The sequence below is a fragment of the Malus sylvestris genome, chromosome 1 (assembly GCF_916048215.2).
Source record: "Malus sylvestris chromosome 1, drMalSylv7.2, whole genome shotgun sequence".
NCBI lineage: Eukaryota > Viridiplantae > Streptophyta > Magnoliopsida > Rosales > Rosaceae > Malus > Malus sylvestris.
This window is the reverse complement of record NC_062260.1, coordinates 13721070-13742423: the sequence shown is the minus strand read 5'-3', so window position 1 is coordinate 13742423 and position 21354 is coordinate 13721070. Positions and strand designations below refer to the sequence as shown.

General features: G+C 34.0%; 1 long non-coding RNA gene across 3 annotated transcripts in view; it reads right to left on the bottom strand.

The window, feature by feature from the left end:
- LOC126631968 (uncharacterized) overlaps positions 1 to 17874 on the bottom strand; it is a 36944-nt gene extending 19070 nt beyond the window's left edge. The window contains exons 1-6 of one of the 3 annotated variants that reach the window (XR_007626521.1): positions 17768 to 17874; positions 16691 to 17048; positions 15983 to 16060; positions 15735 to 15837; positions 15523 to 15607; positions 14810 to 15293 (exon numbers count right to left, since the gene is read on the bottom strand). This is a non-coding gene — a long non-coding RNA (uncharacterized LOC126631968). Of the gene's footprint in view, positions 1 to 14809; positions 15294 to 15522; positions 15608 to 15734; positions 15838 to 15982; positions 16061 to 16690; positions 17049 to 17767 lie in introns of those variants that run through there. The other 2 variants (XR_007626527.1, XR_007626522.1) reach the window with 2 other exon arrangements.
- Positions 17875 to 21354: the final 3480 nt, after the last annotated feature.

Here is a 21354-nt window from a genome sequence, read left to right as displayed (position 1 = left end):
AGAAACATCATGATATTGCTAATGGATATGCTATGTTTTGGAATTTCAGGAATTTCGATTGTTGGAGGGAGAAGTTGGTTCCTTGGTATTTTCAGGTACATAATTATGTACCCTTATTTTTATTCAAGACCTATTTTAAATGTATGATTGGTTTATGTGAAATGAATGAAAAAAGAGAGTTTGAATACCCTGTTTTGGATTTTGAAAAAGAGAGTTAGAAATGTATAAGGCTGTCCATTTTATATACCCTGTTTTGGATCACTGTGTTTATTTTTTATTAGTGACATGTTATTTTGTTTAAAAGTTTGTTCTCTCTAGATTATTCATAACAAAAACAAATCACTGGTTTTTTTTTTATTTATATTAAAGACACGTGTCCCCATTTCCAGTCGATGATTTTTCTTCTCATATCAGCCTTTGAATCATAATGAACGGTGGGATTTAATAGTGGCTTTGACTCGGTCTAGCAAATGACGAGGACTCTCTATATTGGCGCCCTTTTTCCTGCTTTGCATTGTAGGGATATTGAATACGTGGCTCTGACTTGGCCACCTCTTTCTGGACATCTCAAACACGTTACTATGAGCAGAAGCATTTAATAGGAGAGAAGCAGCCCTTCTCATGTTGAAGGGAATCAATGGATGTTTGAAGGTTTTCGAACTCGGTAGTTGCTATAATCCTTGCATATCTAATATAAGTATCTTTTCGATTTGTCAGTCAGTGATTTTATTAAAATTATTATAATTTGATAACATTTTTATTTACTTGAAAAAAAAAAAATAGGTTCGAATCGTGTATTACAAGTTTTTGTAATCAATTTATTCTCCTCACTCCTTGATGTAAATATAGCAAGGAATTCAAAAAGTATTAAGAAAAAGGTGTAAGCATAACAAATTTTTTCTCTCCACCCTTGGTGTAAACTTGCAAACACTAAGGCCTCATTTGGTATTGATTTTTTCACAAAAAATTGTTTCTATTTAAAGTTAAACAATAAAAATGTGTTTGGTAGAACAAAATATTCTACCTATTTTTTAGCGCAATGGCCTTCAGACATCAATTTTTAAAAGTTTAGTGATATTCCTCTTCACTTGTAAGTGAAGATTTAACATTATGAATTAGCTTCGTTCATGACTCCGTGGATGAGGGAGTTCTTCTTCAAGGTACTTAGTTTTCAGTTCACGAAATTTCATATGAATGATCGAAACCGTTCAAATGCTTTGTAAATATCATATCCAAAAAAATTAATAAAATAAGAAATCGAGTAGTCATTCAACTATACATAAACAAACGACTAAAAGTATTATAAATTGTCTATTTATTTGCTACAGCTGATTGACTACACGACTTTACAAATTTTGTCCAACTTTATGCATGTACTACAAGTAAATCGCACACATGCCAAAAGGCCAAGGCAAACACCATTTAAAACGAATAATAAATCTAGAATAATAGATTTTATCTAACTTTATGCATGCAGTACAAGTCAACAAGTATTGTATGTTCTGAACGAATAATTCCAAGGACCAAAGACTTTAAATTACTAAAGTCATGAAATCAATGCATTCCCACTTGAATAGTGGAAACTTTAATGCCTGTATAAAGATGTGGTTATGTTTTGGTCACCTTTGAATTGCCTTTGATAGTTACTTATAGGCCCACCTTTGTTTGTAGTGTGTTTGAGATAAAATAGAAAATGCATTGGACAAGGAGAAGTAGTAGTTATTTTATTGTGCAAAGATTTTCACAAGTATTGAATAGTCTATTTTCAATCTTGTACATTCATTACTATGTACTTTTGAATTCTCTCATTTTGTGGTATTCTCTTTTTGTAACTTGGTTTTCAATCCCATTGCTTGAAAATTCCCCACCCAAATATACCGTGTCATAGTTTGTCAGTGACATTTATCGGTTTTACCAAAGAAAGAATAGCGCAGTGGCCTCCAAATTGCAGCTTTTAAAAGTCTGGTGGTACTCTTTTTCACTTGTAAGTGAAGATTTAATATTATGAATTAACTTTGTTCATGACTCAGTGGATGAGGGGAGTTCTTCCTCAAGGTGCTTAGTTTTTAATTCATGAATTTCATATTAATATCGAAACTATTCAAATACTTTGTAAAGATCCTATCTAACAAAATTAATAAAAGATGACATTATTTAGTCATTCAACTGTATAAAAACAAATGAATAAGCATTATGAACTGCCTATTTATGTGCCACATCTGATTGACTATATTGACATGTGGCGCCCAACCATTGTCTATATGACTGTAGGTACCATGAAAAATATTTGATGTACCAAATGTTGAAAACCAAGAAACTTGATGGTAATAAACTGAGATGAGGTATTATGAACTGTTTATTTATTTGCTACAAATGATTGATTAAAAGACCATATAAATTTTATCCAACTTTATGCATGCACTACCAAGTTGACAAATATTGTATTTTATGAACTAATAATTCCAAGGACCAAGACTTTAAATTGCTATTTCATGAAGTCAATAGGAAACTTTAATTCCTGTATAATTAAAGATGTGGTTACGTTTTGGTCACATGTTGAATTGCCTCTGATAGTTATTTGTAGGCCCACCTTTGTTTGTAGTATGTTTGAGATGAAATGGAAAATGCACTGGAGAAGCAGAACTATTGGTTATTTTATTATACAAAGATTTCCACAAGTATTGAATAGTCTATTTTCAATCTTGTTAATTCATTCTGCATCATTCATTATTACATACTATTGAAGAATTTTCTCATTTTGTAGTATTTTGTTTTATAATTTGGTTTTTAGTCCCATGGCTTGAAAATCCTCCACCCAAATATATTGTGTCCTAGATTGTATGTGGCTGCAAGATCTGTTTCTAATGGTTGATATTGTTGACACATGTGTTGTGAAAGTTTGCCTGAGCATACACAGGTAAAGTTAATTGACTTATTACATATGAAAAAAAACTCTGCGACAGGACCACCATTTGAAATTTCGAAAAAAAAACAAATTGAATGACATCAAACCCACCCCTACCCACTTGCATGGTTGCTAAAAAAACTCAAGCAATCACAATCATCGATTCTCACAGTTATCAACGGCTCATACTCTCCCCCCTCCTCCTCCAAAATTTTCACACGAAAACATAAAATTTCAAACTTCCCGCGATTCCTCTGCTCTCCAAATCGTAAATAAATAACCCTCAAAGCCTCCACCATTTATTTGCTACGGCTGATTGATAAAAAAAACCATATAAATTTTATCCAACTTTATGCATGACCTACAAGTCAACAAGTATTGTAAAGAATTGTCAAGGAGACCTGCCTTCATCCAATAGACTCACTATATCACATGGAAACATTGAAATTAAGAAGTAACGGATTTGTTGGAGAGTTGCCTTCATCCTTCAAGAATTGCATCTATCACTATCCACTAATTTGTTATTCAAGAATTCCACCAATTAAGAAGCAATGGTACCTAAAGTTTATAGTGAAAGTTTGCATCTATCACTGTCCACACATATATGTTGTGAAAGTTTGTCTGAGCATACACAGGTAAAGTTTATTGAATTATTACATGTGAAAAAAAACTATGCGACAGGACCACCATTCAAAATTTAGAAAGAAAAAAAAACGAATTGAATGACATCGAACCCACCCCTACCCACCTGCATGGTTGATAAAAAAACTCAAGCAATCACAATTTTCGATTCTTACAGTTATCAACGGCTCATACTCTCCCGCCGCTTCCTCCTCCAAAATTTTCATATGAAAACACAAAATTTCAAACTTCCCACAATTCCTCTGCTCTCCAAACCGTAAATAAATAACCCTCAAAGCCTCCACCATTTATTTGCTACAGCTGATTGATAAAAAAATCCATATAGATTTTATCCAACTTTATGCATGCCCTACAAGTCAACAAGTATTGTAAAGAAATGTCAAGGAGACTTGCCTTCATCCAGTAAACTCACTATATCACATGGAAACATTGAAATTAAGAAGTAACATATTTGTAGGAGAGTTGCCTTCATCCTTCAAGAATTGCATCTATCACTATCCACTAATTTGTTATTCAAGAATTCCACCAATTAAGAATCAATGGTACCTAAATGTGATTTTATTTTTTCTTTCTGAAAATCAACGATATGCATGTATCTCTTTGTAATGTCTTCCTTATTAATTTGGTTGTCTTCTTCAAAATTTAATTACGCGTGCTTGTTTATTTTTATCTTCAACGTCTTCTGAGACAATGATGGCTTTACTCGAAGAGCTTCCACGGGTCATTATCTGTACAAGTTTTCAAGTATTGGGTTGTCATATAAAGAACTTTACTACTAAATCTCCTTGGTTAAGAAGTTTACCGCTATGTTTACTTTATCAAGACCTTTCTGCAATATATGTTATGAATCATGATATTTATTAAAGAAATTAAGTTAATTCTGAACTGCATATGATTGTTTGTTCGTCATAAATTTTAGTTTAAAGGATTGGTTGCGCTCTTGTACAAAATCTTGTAAAATTTACTAAAGGGTTAACTCTTTATTTTTCATTTTTATCCAAGTAGTAATTTATATTTACATGTAGCAACGATGCCATGACGTTTAACAAACTAATTATTATTTATTTCATTAGAAATAATACATCGACAATCCCATATGCTTTTTGTACACAAATTATAGAAAATGTCATAAAAAATAATTTAAGATATATAGAGGTTGTGAAGGGTGAAAGGGGGGGGGGGGTGAGGACAGGATTTAGTAGAAAAACTAGTATATGCCCACTGTGTGTGAAGTTTTTTATCTTTGTTTTTTAAATTAAAGGAGAGATGAATGGGGAGAGAGAAAGAGAGAGAGAGAGAGAGAATGAGAGAGGTTTAATTTTTAATTTTTTAAAATTAGAGATGTTAAAATCATCAGTAGGTGAGGTTTAAACAAAAAATAGCAAAATTTTATTTTGTGAAATTATGTTAGTGCCTTTAACTTTTTTTATTATCATAGGAGACTAAATAGTATTTTTACTCTCTTTTAGTTGATAAAGAAGAAAGTTGAATTAATCTGTAATTCAGATAAAATAAGAAGATAAGATATGAGACATTGGCTTTTTGTGTAAGTGGAGGATGACACAAAGGGATGGAGGAGAGGAGCCTACGGGGCACGGGTAAAGAGTAAAAAAGGAGAGAGAGGAAAGAGAGGAGGAAAAAAGTGAGAAGAAAATTAATTTGTGTTATTATTAATATTTTTTTATATTTTTTTATCTTAATTATTAAATAAAATTATTAGATGTTTTTTAGTTAAAAATTTAAAGTTTTGGCAACATAGTACTACGGTCTAGTAATATTTTTTTTTACTTGTAAATTAGAGGTCTTAGGTTTGATTCTCGCCAAAGGCAAATTTTAATTAACATTATTGCTAGCCTATTATGAGTTTAAGTCTATCCCCCTCCCCTTAGTGTAGATAATATCGTTTCTTTAGAAACTTTAGAAAGAAAAAAAAAATTCAAAGTTTGAAACTCTTTTTATTATCCTTTCAATGCTGGGTTAGGACCTTGTACGTTATTTGCAAAATCTTTTTTCCTTTTGAACAAATAATATGATTTAAATTCGCTTATGTAATATTTAATTAAAATTTTGGGACCTAGTTATGTGCTACATTGGTATATAACACAATTTTTAACAAAATTTTAACGAAATGGCCATATTGATTTGCATTACCCATGTTCAGGGACTACATTGATCAATCTTCAGTTTTAGGGACTATATTTATGAGGTGGGTCAATTTCAGAAACCATTTGTGATAACAACCCTACATTGAATACTTCAACTCTTAATATGTAATTTAGGATTGATTGTTATTTGTGAAACTTGAAATCAGATTATCTTTCCCAAATCTCTAGATTTTTCTTCTTCATTTATCTCTAATTTTTAAGTCAAAAAAAAAATATCAAAACCAAACCGAAATACGCCAAGCTGAATTACTTCTGTTTACTTTCTAAGAATTTAAAAAAGGAACAAAGTAGTAACTTAGATTTTGACAAAAGACCTTGTTAAACCGAACCTCTAGTAAAGAAAGAATACGAAGGAACATGAGAAAGGGGCTAAAGACGTTTCATTGGGCATAGAAAACAAATGAAAAAAGTTCAAATTTATTTTAGCTGCACAATCGATTTCTAGTGGCAAAGACTCTGCAATAGCACTACATGAGAAATTTTTCATTGATGACCGGAATACAGATGACACACCACTTGTTTTTATATAAATGGTAAAAAAAATTATTTTTTAAGTTATTAACTTTTTAACACACATATTCATCATTTGTATAATAATACATGGAGTACCACTATTTATTTCAGTCACACCAAAAAATTTCTCCACCACCATTCGAAATTTCTACCCACTTGCACGGTTGAACAAAAAATTTGGACTTTTCAAAACTAGACTTGTATTTATATCTGAGGGGTGATGTATGATGCATTTATGCATGTATTGTGGTGATAGCTTCATATCTTTATTACAACATTTGTGTGTTCTGCCTCTTGATCTTGATTGTTATTGTTTTTAAGATGGGATAATTATGGTGCTTTTGCTATTAATCATCACCCTACATGTGAACCTTGGCAACGGGTTGGGACCTAGCTCGTAGGTGATTTTAAGTAAATTTATTATTAGCGTATGAACAAGTGCATGCTTATACTTCAAAAATAAATAATTGTATTGGGATAAATAAATTGCAAAATAGAATGACATATAGTTTATAAAATATTAGAACATAATGAAAACATGGAGAACAAGCATATAATGTGTGATCATCTAAGTATTTAATAAGTCTCTTGGAATTTATTGAACAAATAAAATGAAAAATAAAAATTATCTATTTTCTATTTAATAAGGGTAGCGATTTAGGTGGGTCTGAGCGAGCACCTAGACGGTCTAGGCTTCCTTTATTAATTTTCAAACATGCCTAAGTACGGCTAGGTGGAGAGTTTTAGAACGGTGGCTTTTGCTATTAATCATCATCCTACATGTGAACTTGGCCACGGGGATGCTAACATGATGATGAGGTGCACAAAGGACGAAATTGCAAGCCAACTGGAGAAGTAGAACCCAGATTCGACTGAAATAATTAAGTAGCAAAAGAAATCCGCGATTAAATAAGGTCCCGTTCTCTCTTCTTTTGGTCACCTATCTCTACGTAACTTGTAAGTCTGCTTCTTTTTTGTACCGTTTTAAGACGAAATAACATCAAGATTTGGCTGAGATAACTAAGTACTGAAAGAAATTCGCCATCGTATAAATTTGATATGATTTTGACTCTAATGGTGCAAATACAAGTCCATCAATCTCCGGTAGTACTAGAGAGACTAAATTTTAAAATTAAATTTATTAACCAAATGACATGATTGTTAATAATTAGATTATCAGTTAAATATTAATTAACATATTTATTTTTTATTGGTGACATATCATTTGATTTAAAAATTCATTCTTCCTAGCATTATTTATAACAAAAGCAAATTTCTGGATTTTTTTCGTATTTTGTTAAAGACACGTGTCTCCATTTTCAATTTGATTATTTTCTTCTCGTATAAGCCTTGCAATCTCAATGAATGGTGGAATTTGACTTTGTCGCGCAAACACATATTTCTCACACGTCTTGGGCCCAACAAATGACGAGCACTCTATTTCTGGACGTCTCAAACACGTTACCTTGAGTAGAAGCATTTAATACTACAGAAGCAGCCCTTCTCAAGTTGAATGGAATTAGTGGATGCTTGAAAGTATTGTGATTCGGTAATTGCTATAATACTTACATAGTTACATATATTTAATATAATTTATTATTTGATAATATTTTTGCTTTACATATAAATAAAAAAAATTATGTTCGAATATCATGAATAACGAGTTTGTAACTAATTTAATCTCTTCACCCCTTAGTGTAAATATAGCAATGAACTCAAATGTTTTTTTTTAAACAAACCATATTATCTACACTAAGGGAGATGCTTAGCCTCACAATAGGCTACCAATAATGTCGTTCAAATTCGCTTTTGGCGAGAATCGAACCAAAGACATCTCACTTACAAGTGAAGAAGAATATCACTAGTCTGTGTGTACTGAGTGACATGAATTAAAAAAGAATTAAGAAAAAGGTGTAAATATAACAAATTTATTCTCCTAGTCCCCACTCCTAGTGTAAACTTGTAACACTAAGGCCTCATTTGGTATTGAGTTTTTTTTTTTTCACAAAAACTGTTTCAATTTAAAGTTAAACAATAATAACGTGTTTGATAAAAGCAAAATATCCTACCTATTTTTAACGCAGCCACCTCTATATAGCAGTTTTTAAAAGCAACTTGTAGGTTACTTTTAAAACTTGCTTTTATAAAAAGCGGAGCTAAGCATTTAATGATTTTTTTTAACAAACGAAATTATTTATACTACGGGTAAGGGGTGGGCTTAACCCCACAATAGGTTAACATTAATGTGGTTCAAATTGGTCTTTGGTAATAATCGAACTTAAAACTTCTCACTTACAAATAAAGAGAAATACTACTAAACCTTAATATTAAGTGTAAATACATTTCCACTTAGAATTGTGGAAAATTAAAACTTTAATTTTGTATAAGATGGGTCAATGTTTTGGTCACCCATCGTATTGCATTGTAGGAATATTGAATATGTGGCTCTGACTTGGTCAACTCTATTTGTGGACGTCTCAAACATGTCAATAGGAGGAGAAGCATTTAATAGTAGAGAAGCAACCCTTCTCAATTTGAATGGAATAGTATTGCGAACTCGGTATTTGCTATTAAGGTTTACCACAAAGGGTCTTTGAAATTGATATAACCCAACAAAATAGTTCATAAAATTGAAAATCAATCAATATAATTCATGAAAATAGATGTTGCAAAATAATGGGTCCTTCTATATAAAAAAAAAATTCAAAAATTCGGTTATGTTCTAACCTGTCACATAATTAGGTCACAAAAATCTAATTAAATATTGACATATGATTAAAAATATTTAAATAAAGAAACAAAATGTATTTTTATATAATTATAAAAAAGAAAAAAAGAGAGGGACAGGCCCTTGAAAGCCCTTCAAGACTTCGACCAATCAAACCACTCCGTTGCACCTTACCCAGTCCAGAACCATTCCAAAATTCGAACACCTTCAAACTGGAAAACTAAAATTCCGAAATCGACACCATGAGATCCACTGCTGCAACCACCACTAAGGCCACTCGAGCAAGTGGGACTCTAAGCTGTTGGACTTCTATCAAGCCAATTGGACTATATATTGTTGTTATTATCTATTAGGTTCATTACATATGTAATACTATTAGGCCAATTTAGATCTCAAACCCTACTTATTTTTTAATGTATTTAAACCCTTTTTATTATCTAGAGAAACAATAAATGAAGATATGATTTACTTTAATTTCTTTTCCATTTCTGCATTTACTTTCTTGCAATTTCCCTTTTTATCATGTTTGATCCTATCAGCAAGCCACCATCAAATTGGTCTCCTGATCCCAAAAGGGTGGCCTCCAATTCCTCGTTGGTTGCATCACTTGATTCCTGAAGATCGGCCACTACGCCTAGCGAGTCGGCGGTGGCTCCCCATCTACCTCTACGTAGTAACTCGCTTATTTTTTTTCTAAAGTTTATAATTATATAAAATAAAATATATTTTTGTTATTTAAATATTTTAATTCATATTTGAATATTGAGTTTTTGACAAAATTTTGATGTAAAGACCACATTGATTTGTGACACTCTCTAGGGACTACATTAATCGATTTTTCAATTTTAGGGACCATCTTGATAGAGGGTCAATTTTAGAGATTGTTTGTGATAAAAGCCCTTGCTATAATATTTACATAGTTACACATATTTAATATGATTATCATTTTGATTGTCAGTTGGTGGTTCTATTAAAATTTTATGTGTTATTTTTTTAACAAATAATATTATCTACACTAAGAAAGTAGGGAGTGGGCTAAGTCATGGCTAGCAATAATATAGTTTAAGTTCGTCTATGTAATATTTAATTAAACTTGTGGGACCTAATTATGTGCCACATCAGTACGTAACATAATTTTTAGCGAAATCTTAACGGAATGACCACATTGATTTGCAACATCCATTTTTAGGAACTACATTGATCGATTTTGAATTTCAATGACCATCTTGATGAGGTGGGTCAATTTCAAGGACCATTTACGATAAAAATCATTCATTGAATACTTAAACTCTTAATATGTAATTTAGTGTTGATTGTTATTTGTGAAACTTGAAATCAGATTATCTTTCCCAAATCTCTAAAAAAATTTCTTCATTTCTGTCCAATTTTTAAGTTAAATAAAAAATCAAAACCAATCTGAAATACGCAAACCCAAATTACTTTTGTTTACTTTCTTTTTTTTTTGGGACAAGCACTTTTGTTTACTTTCTAAGAAAGGGGCTAAATCCAAACATTGCTAAAGTAAAGAAAGAATACGAAGGAACAGGAGAAAGGGGCTAAAGACGTTTCGTTGAGCATAGAAAACAATTGAAAAAAGTTCAAATTTATTTTGGCCGCACGATCTGTTTCTAACAGCTGATATTTTCCATACACAAGTCAAGTCAGTAAACTTACTACATATAAAAAGACTTTGCAACAGCATCACCATGAAAAAAAATTCATTGTGACCGGCACACGGATAATATATCACATGTTTTTATATAAATGGTGGAAAATTTTATTTTTTATGTTATTAATGTTTTAATACATATATCTTACCATTTGTATAATAACACGTGATATACAATCTCATATTTCGATTACATCGAAAAATATCTTCCACCACCATTCGAATTTTCGACCCACTTGCATGGTTGAACAAAAAATTTCGCCATATTTTGACTTTTCGAAACTGGACTTGTATTTATATCAGAGGGGTGCTGTGTGCTTCATATCTTTATTACAACACTTGTGTGTTCTGCCTCTTGATCTTGATTGTTATTGTTTTTAAGATGGGGGGAATTATGGTGCTTTTGCTATTAATCATCACCCTACATTTGAACCTTGGCCACGGCGATGCTAACATGACGATGAGGTGCACAGACAAGGAAAGGGAAGCTCTCCTTGCATTCAAGCAAGGCCTCATCATGGACGAGGACAGCCAAGTAATATTCTCTTCGTGGGGTACAGAAGCCGCAAAACAAGATTGTTGCCGATGGAAAGGAGTCTCATGTGACAACCAAACTGGCCATGTTGTTCAGCTTCATCTCGGAGGCTATTATTTTTTGCAAGGTACGATGATTAGTCCTAAACTGATTGAGTTGAAGCATTTGAAATATTTGGACCTATCGAGAATTTACTTTGGTGGGAGCCAAGTTCCATATTTCATTGGTTCTCTAAACAATTTGAGATATCTTGATCTTTCTTGGTGTTCTTTTGGTGGAAAATTTCCAATTCAAGTCGGAAACCTTACCAACTTGCAGCACCTTGATCTTGGCGGTAATGACTTCGGTAATGTAGAAAATATCAATTGGCTCCCTCGTCTTTCTTCGTTGACATATTTGGACTTGAGTTACGCCAATCTCAGTAATGCTTTTGATTGGCCGGAAGCAGTTAATAAACTCCCCAAATTAACAAACTTGACATTACGGAACTGTAGTCTTCCTTCTCCTCCAGTTCGTTCCACTCTTTCAAACATAAATTCTTCTAAATCTCTTTCTTCAATATTTCTATGGCTGTCCACCAACAATACCAGCCTTGTTGATCTTTCTCTCTCTTCCAACCATTTGACCGGTTCAATTCCTGATGTTTTTGGAAACATGAGCTCTCTTGCACATGTTGATCTCTCTGAAAACCACCTTGAAGGAGCAGAACCCCATTCTTTCTCAAGGTTGTGTAGTCTGCAATCATTGAATCTTGAGCGCAACAATTTGAGTGGACAGTTTTCCAAATTTGTTCAAATATTGTCTACATGTGCTCAAAACTCCTTGGAGCGTTTGTGGCTCTCTGAAAATCAACTTGCAGGGCCATTACCTGATCTTACCAACTTTTTGTCGTTGAAAGAATTAGATATTTCTTACAATCAATTAAGTGGAAGAATACCTGAAAGTATGGGGCAAATGTCAAAGCTCGAGGTTATTGGCCTTGGTATGAATGCTTTGGAAGGGGTGATTTCAGATTCCCGTTTCTCTAAACTCTCGAAATTATGGTATTTAGATTTATCCTCTAACTCACTAGTTTTAAACTTCCATTCTAACTGGACTCCTCCTTTTCAACTGAAGTTTATAAGTTTGGGGTCTTGCAAGATGGGTCCGTATTTTCCAAAATGGCTTCAATCTCAGAATGAGTATTTATACCTTGATATTTCTGATGCTGGAATTGTGGATATCATTCCAAGCCAGTTTTGGGGTACGAGTCGTAACGTGCAATTTATCAGTCTTTCCCATAACCAAATTGGAGAAATGTTTACAAATTTGACAGTGGATTTTGCAAATTACCCTGAAGTGCATTTGAGTTCTAATGATATTGAAGGTCGAATTCCTGCAACTCTATCACAAGCGTCATATTTGGATCTCTCTAATAATAACATTTCAGGGTGGATTTCTTTCTTGTGTGCAAGTGCAGCTATGCGTTTACGTTTTCTTAATCTCTCATACAACAATCTCTCTGGAGAACTTCCAGAATGCTTGACACATTTGGGCAATCTCGTCATGCTTGATTTGAGTTCCAATGCTCTTTCGGGAAAAATTCCTACGACAATAGGCTCCTTATTTGGGATCGAAACATTGAAATTAAGAAGCAATGAGTTTGTGGGAGAGTTGCCTTTATCCTTGAAGAATTGCACAAGTTTAATGGTTCTTGATCTTGCAAATAACCAGTTGTCAGGATCAATACCTGAATGGTTGGGGGCTAGCTTTCAGAAATTGGTTATCCTAATGCTTTCCTCTAACCATTTCAATGGAAGCTTGCCCTCGCAACTATGCGATCTAATACACATTCAAATTTTGGATGTCTCTCTGAACAACATCTCTGGAGGTATACCGAATTGCCTAAAAAATTTGACTACTCTGGCTCAGAAAGGAAATTCAAGTCTAACCATCGAACATTCTTACATCCTTGATCGATATTCACGCTTGTGGAATATTTATGAGGATGATGAAATCTTCATATGGAAAGGAAGCTTGCAGGTTTACAGGAATACTTTGGGGCTTGTGAGAAGTATTGATTTCTCAAGCAACCGATTGACTGGGAAGATTCCGAGCGAAATCAGTTATCTTGTTGGGTTGGTTTCTTTAAACCTCTCTAGAAACCAACTTACAGGTCAAATCACTCCAGACATTGGAAAATTGGAGTCCTTGGATTCACTTGATTTGTCAAGAAATCATATAGACGGAAGAATTCCAACAAGCCTTGCTCGGATAAGTCGTCTTGGTGTCTTGGACTTGTCACACAACAACTTGATTGGAAAGATTCCAACTGGCACCCAGCTCCAAAGTTTTGATCCCTCTTTTTATGATGGAAATCCACAGCTCTGTGGACCTCCACTTCCAAAGGCATGTGATATCGAAGAAACGGGTCCAGATCAAGTTAGTAACGAAGAAGACAAGGATGATGAGCTTATACGCTATGGATTTTACATCAGCATGGGGCTCGGGTTTTTTGTTGGATTTTGGGGAGTTTGTGGAAGTCTGATATTCATCAGGGAATGGAGGTACGCATACTTCAAGTTCTTGAATTCGCTGAATGATTGGCTTTATGTGAGGGTAGTGTTGATCAAGCGGAAATTAACGGATGCTTAATAGATAAGCTGTAATGTGCGGTATGTAATCTCTCTCTCATCGATTCATCACGATTAATTTGGAATTTATGATCAATTGTCTTCTTCGAACTTACCAGTGCTTGTTTATTTTCATCAGTATCTCCAGGCATATTCTTCACTTCAGTTCAACTGCGTGGCTTCCATATCTGCATAAGCTGTCAAGTGTTAGATGCTGCTTAATTCCAGTTATAACGAGATTGCAGAAATGTACTAGGAATATGTTTTCCTTGGTAAATGATTTGATACCGTGCCTTGTTTGTAAGAACTTTTATTCATTGCAACTGTTTTTTTCTATGAATATTGTTAAGAAGGATAATATTGTAAATTGATTTTTAGTTATTTGCTTTTCTATTTAGTTTGTAACTTGGAAATTTTGCCCGCGCATTGCTGCGGCGGGATTAGAATCGTATGAAAGAATATGTTTGTAAGATATAAAAGATTGTGTTACATAAGATATTACTATTTGCATTGAAAACGTTTGGTACACTTGCAAAAAAAGATTAGATCGTTACATTCCACAAAAGACTACAAAATTTTGGAGTATTTACATGCAAAAAAGATTAGGAAATATTGATTCATTTACATTGACAAAAGAGTTTACTGAAGGACGTTTTTCACATTGGGTGCAGGTTAATTGGCCTCAGTAATATTATATATGAGATCCATGATATGAGATTTAATTCCACTGCGAGAGAGAATTGGAGAAGCAAGGTTATGGTTTTTGGTTGAGAGAAACCAACATGAATTAAAGAAGCACAAGGGAAATAAGACTGTCGACAAGGTACCTTAAACTAGGTACCTTGTTTAAGGATTTGCGATAACAAATGCAGAGAAAGCAGCAATTAAGGATTTACTTTTTTTATTTATTTCAGTTTTGTTTTGTTTTTTTTATTGGTCATGCAAGTGGAGTTACTAGGTTCAGATACTCTTAAGGTACCTTAAACTACCAATCTCGTTTTTTGCCATCAAGAATTAGAAGATATGATGTAACAATCATATTCTGACCAGAAATCTAAATGCCAAATAAAATTTCATACGAAGCTGTGTTTAGTAATTTAATTTAACAGGTCAGAAAAAGAACATCCTATTGAAGGGCAAATTCGGATATCGGTATGGACATGAAAGTAACTATTATCAAAGCTCTACTCAGAATTTCCCACACAAGTATCGTAATAAGAACCTAAAATATAGATCTACAAACAATTGTGTGAAGATTTTAAGCAGTCAAACTATGCTCTCTGAGTAAAGTTGGGAATAGAATGCTGCTTAATAAGAGAAACATAGGAGAGAGAACCAACCTCAGTTTCTTCCTGAAGAGGAGTCAAAGAAGCAACTAATGACTTTGGATTTGGTAGCTCTGGGGTTCAGATTGTAAACATCATGAAGCCAAGCGTGCCAACTCAGTACCATCATCATTAGAAAGCTGTCCTTCCAAGAATCTGTCAGCATCTGAAGATTCCTGTCTCATATCAGGTCTAGGGCCTGGCACAAAACGATCAACCAACAGATGAATAAATTTACGTACTTGTGTTTACATATCCTAAGAAGGATAAATCCTCACACAGAGTTCATAACAATTGAAAGTAAACTACATTTTATCGTAGGTAAAAGAGTAACCATTAGATCTTTAGAAGAGTTTCCATAATTAATCTTTTCCTACAAATGGTTTTTTCTTTATTTTTGTTCAGTTCTCCACTTGGACATCACTTACATGGCTAGAGGGGATATGCTTTCCGCTGAGAAGATCAATCAAGAGAGTCCAGAGCTATATACTGCACTTTCTGGTTTTACTCTCCCTGCAAGACAAGGGATGTGAGGTGTATAATTGCTGAACTGCATACTTAAAGGATGTATGTCAAGTAAATCATAAATTTGAATGAGTTATTTGGAGCAAAAACACCGCTTTTTCCACAATCTACCTACCAGTCCTAATATGTTCAGGAGTAAATACCAGATTTGTACTATAACTCGTCCCATCCCAACTATTTTTCATCAGGCCAAAGGTGGATATTCTGGGATTGCCATCCTGAAAATTTATAATAAATAAAATAATAGAATACAATCAGAATATACTTTGGAAAGGATATCAAACAGATGGAGTCAAAATATAGCTATCTCATCCAATAAAATTCTGTAAGCATTAAGGTCATGATAAAGCGCATGCCCTTTACTTGTGCAGTATTCTAGAGCCAGTGCAAGATGTAACACAACCCTTAATCGCATTACCCATTTCATAGGTTGCACATCCCCTGACAATTCAAGAAGGTAATAAAGTTATATTCCACAGAACATTAGCACGGTACTCATTAGCGGAAACATCCATGCAACTAACCAGATAATTAGCAAAATTCAAGAAGATGTATAACTGAAACAAGACCACTCAGTTGTCAACGTGAACAGATGCTATAAACAAAAGAGAATATTAACAAAAGTTTCTAAAAGGGGAAGAGGCAGTAACACCCCTCAACCGTTGTCTCAATGTAGATCCTCACACCAACATCTCTTAAGTAATATCTGGAGATGATGGAATTCATGGTGAAGAAGTGATAAATTATACCAGAAGAAGGACATTTATATTTTGAAGTTCTAACATAAAGTGGCCCTCATTTATTAAATAACGATCAAATAGCATTTGACAAACTAATAACTATTTTTTTCATCAGAAATAACTACACCAGGAATCCTACATGCTTTCTGTACGCAATTACAAGCTTCTGAACGACATCCTCCCTACCAATGTTTTTTACAACTTTCAATTTTTTCTTTCCAGTTTGTCAAAGAAATTAATATACTCAATTCATTTGACGCACAAGAAATCAAATCAAGTAAAAGAATTCAAATACTATATATACTGCTGGAAAATGACCAAAATCTAATACCATGGAAATTATGAAGCTTTGGCCTAATGATCGTTGCCAGTATATGCTTAGAGCCAAACCGAGAGGTGGCAAACTTGGCACCTGGTTGATCGGCCTGGATTTTTCACTTCTGTCCAGCTGCTTTGCTCCTTTTGGATTCAAGCATAGTACCCTCCTTAACTGCTGCTTGAGATTCACTGTCCATTCCACGGGCCAAAAGGGCAGCAGCTTGAAGATAAGATGCAAAGTGCCAAACTGGGGAAACTACTTGTGCTTGCATTGCATCGTTTAGAGCTTCCTGAGGCTTGTCACTCATGAGATAAGACAGACTACGCAGGGGAAAAATTGTTGGAGAAACAAATGACCCAACACAAATGAACTGCAAGCGAAATAAAACTGTCAGCAACGAAAACAAATGCAAATAAAACAGCAATTAAGGATTCACTAAGTTTTTTTTGGTTTTGTTCTTTTTATTGGTCATGCAAGTAGAGTTACTAGGTTCACGTACTCTAAGGTACCTCAAACTACCAATTTTTGCAAAAAAAACGTCATTCCTAACTGATTAAAAATGCTCCTCTCTACATTCAGGGAAGAAAAAAGAAAGTGCTCAATAATCTACACAGCATAGCAGTCCAAGAGCATTCCTAAATCACATTTTCTCCAGCTTTTTACAATAGCAACTTTGACTTCGTCATAAACAATCAAATCTAAATGATAGATAGATCGCTTTGGGTGTCTTGAGCAATCAAATACCAAAACATTTGTAATTACTGAGTGGTAACTACACAAGCAGAGAAAACTACTCAAAATCTAACCCACATTATCATTTTGCTAAAAAGACATGAACAAAATCGATGAAAAGCGAAAACAAAATATACCAAACTAGTCCAGTTACACAACCCACATTCATTCTACTACTAACAATTGTAAATCCAAGCCGAAATGGAAAGACCCCAAAATTTGTGAGCTTAAATTGCACACCTGAGAAATTAAATGGTGAACCCAAAGATTAATTTTTCATTTTCTCGCTACCCTTTTGGTAACAAGATCAAAGTTCGATTTCTGAAGATGAAAATGCGGCAAGAAAAAGTAACTTACGGGGTCGAAAGCGTTGGGCTCGAGCCGTAATCAGCCGTCAAGAGGAAATAGGCAGCAGCGACAGGCCGCCATGGTCGTCCTCCTCACCAGCCTTTCGGTTTTTTAGTTAATCGTGCGATGATTTTGCTTTCGCTTGGATTCTCAGTTAAGAAAAATGGGATTTTTTTTTTCAACTAGATGAAAATATAAAATTATAATTAAAAAAAAAAAAAAAAAGGAGAATTCAGAGAAAAATGTTTAAAAAAAAATAGAGATGTTATGGTTACTTGTGTGAGTGAGGTTTGTTCGAAATTACATTATGCTCTTTTAATTGAATTGTCTATTTACTCTCTTTTAATTGATAACTAACATCTTCGTACGCACGGATGTATTTTTGCATCACGTGCATTATGCGCCCATAAAGGTATATTGTGGTAGCTGTTTTTTTTCTCATACCGATTTTTACTTTGTTCATCAACGTGAAATATTTTATGATTTGATATATATATATTTTAAATATAAAATACGAAATTTATTAAACTGACTGTATTATGATTTGATTCAACACCAATTGCACATTTACATAATAATAATAAGGGCAAACCTCTTATTAAATTAAAGTACAAACAACTATTGAATTAATCTCCCATCTCCTTCCGCATAAGAAAAAGGTCATGAGAAGTCTTGCATTGTAATCCCGAAAAAACCAACCGAATCAAATTTAGAGATACTTGCAAGCTTTCAACCAAAAACAGGACAATATTATAAGGAATGGGAATTACCTACAGCAAGCGTACAACAAAATATAATTGAAAAAGTTCAATTTCAAACCAATCTTGATTTCCAAACCCTATGGCCTGCCAAATTCACAATTTGCATTCTATGTACTTCTGCAGCAGCATAATGCATTACAATTAGAAAATACAATACCAATATCCGTGAGATCAAATTCATTTTAAGTCATGGAAAAGGAAAACAATTAAAACCTTAATTATGCTTTTTTAATCATCAACATGAATTTACTTCCCCTCCACTTTTCACACACCCGTGCTTTTGACTGCAAGAGTACATTTACCCAAAACTGGTTAGAAAAAATATGCCACAGGTCACCAAATAGGTGGGTAAGGGTAGTATGTTTTTTTTTTTTTTTTTTTTTTTTGAAACAGTATGTTTTTTTAATTCATATATATAGCGAAAGTAATATACTGATGAGATGAGGCCTTGATAAATATCATGTTGGGTTGCCACATCAAAATGTTACATAGTTTTTACCTGGAAGATAACAACTATATCAAATGGCTCTTCAAACACGTTATATTTTGTGCTAAAAGATATTAGTCAAGCATTTAAAGAAAATCTCCCTTTTTGCGTTGCTTCACTTTGATCTTTAATGTATTTTTAAAGTTAGTCATAAAAAAAAATTAAAAATGTATTTAACACGGACCAATGACGAGAGCACATCCACAATAAAAGTTGTAAGGTGTGTTTAAAAGTGATGTACAAGGTAGCCAAGTGCTTTGGCTTAAAAATGGTGCTGGTTGACTTTGAGGAAACTCTACATTGCATCAACCTATCAATTGCTCATTTTATCAACCAATTTGTATAAATTGGTGCTAAGCTCTTCTGAAGTAAATGGATTGTAAAATCATGAATTGTAATTGAGCTCTTTTATTGTCCTTAAAATTATGAATTTAAGGAAACAGAAAGCAAAGTGCCACATTCCGGTCCGGCCCCCACCACATCCTGGGCTCGACTCCACCGTAGCACGATATTGTCCACCTTGGGCCCCGACCATACCCTCACGGTTTTGTTTTTGGGAACTCACACGAGAACTTCCCAGTGGGTCACCCATCCTGGGATTGCTCTCACGCGAGCTCGCTTTACTTCGGAGTTCCTACGGAACCCGAAGCCAGTGATCTCCCAAAAGGCCTCGTGCTAGGTAGAGATAGGAATATACATATAAGGCTTATAGGATCCTCACCCCTGGGCGATGTGGCATGTTACAATTGATGGGTGACCTACTAGGAAGTTCTCATGTGAGTTCCCAAAAATAAAATAGTGAGGGCGTGGTCGGGGCCCAAAGCAGACAATATCATGTTACGGTAGAGTCAAGTCCGAGATGTGGTGGGGGAATGTGACAAAATGTTTGTTAGCAATGATTGAGATATTTAATGTTTTCGGTTGCAAAATTATAATATTTGAAACATTTTTTTTAATCTTTTGAACAATCGTATTATCTACACTAAAGGAGAGAGGGGTGGATTTATCCTCACTATGAGTTAGCAATAATATAGTTCAAACTAACATTTGGTGAAAATCAAACATAAGACCTCTTATTTACAAATGAAGAATACTACCAGGCCGTAGTACTAAGTAGCATTGTCAAAATATGAGAAATAGAATAGTTGGACTCTGGGCAAAAGACAAATGGGCTAGGAATAAAGAGCCCAAGTTAAAGGGGCATGCTGCTCACGTGTGAAAGCAAAAGCAGAGGAAGATCATTCGTTCCTTGCAATTGACGCATAAAAAATAGGAGGACATCACCAAATAGGAATTCAGTGGGATTATTACATGTCCTGATTTCTCTAGTGGGATTTGAAAACAATTTTGTTATAAAAATGGTTAGTTTTCAATCTTTAGAATTCTTTGTGTAATTTCGTTTATGGAGAACTAATCTCTCTAGCTAAGGCTAAGGGGAAAATCTATACTACGATTATTTAGTTTATTATTATTTTGATTCTATTTCGAAGTTTCAATGTTAGTTTTACATTGTGGATGTTCAATGAAATTACTGATTTATTCTATTTTCGAAGTGATGATTCATAGCTTCAATCATGTTTTTCCTATGGTTTTGTTTCACATTCATACTTTTAGTGAATTAAATAAATTAGTAGATTGTTATGATTTCTACAGTAAAATTTCTTAATATTTTGTTGTCATAGGTACAAATTGTTTTGGTATTGTTTATACTAGCCTCTTGTGTGACAACCCGTTCCTAATTTGACAATTTTATTAATTTTAAATGAGGGAATTGACAAAAATGCCCCTAAAGGCAAGGACATTGACTTTTGTTGACCAACATATTGTGAGGTGTATGAAACATTCTTTAGTGTATCGTCGTAGTACTCATCATTACGAACGTGTAGGCGCAAGCAGAATTGAAATCGAAGCTACGGTTAAAATTTTACGAAACATCGAATACCTAGGACAAATTGGAATTTCATGTTTAGAGAGATTTAGTATTGATTTGTTAGACACGTGGGCTCCACACCCTACTCATGCCCTATCCCGTATCCTCACCCTTCAGAGATCTCAGTCTGTCTCTCCCATTATTTTTATTAATTTCAAACTCTCTCTCTCACACACATTAAGACTCTTTCCATTTCTCTCTCTCCTCATCCTTTCTCCCTCATTCCTTTGTGCTACAGAGACCGGTAAAACACGATCACTCTGGAGAGATCCTTTGTCACGGAGCTACCATCACCGATGGCCACAACTTGTCTCCCATCACCGAACCACTATCACTTGACTATTCCGGTGAGTTAAACCATCGAACCACCACTGTGCGTTGTCTTTTCCTATCTCTGTAAGCTCAAATCGTGAGCATC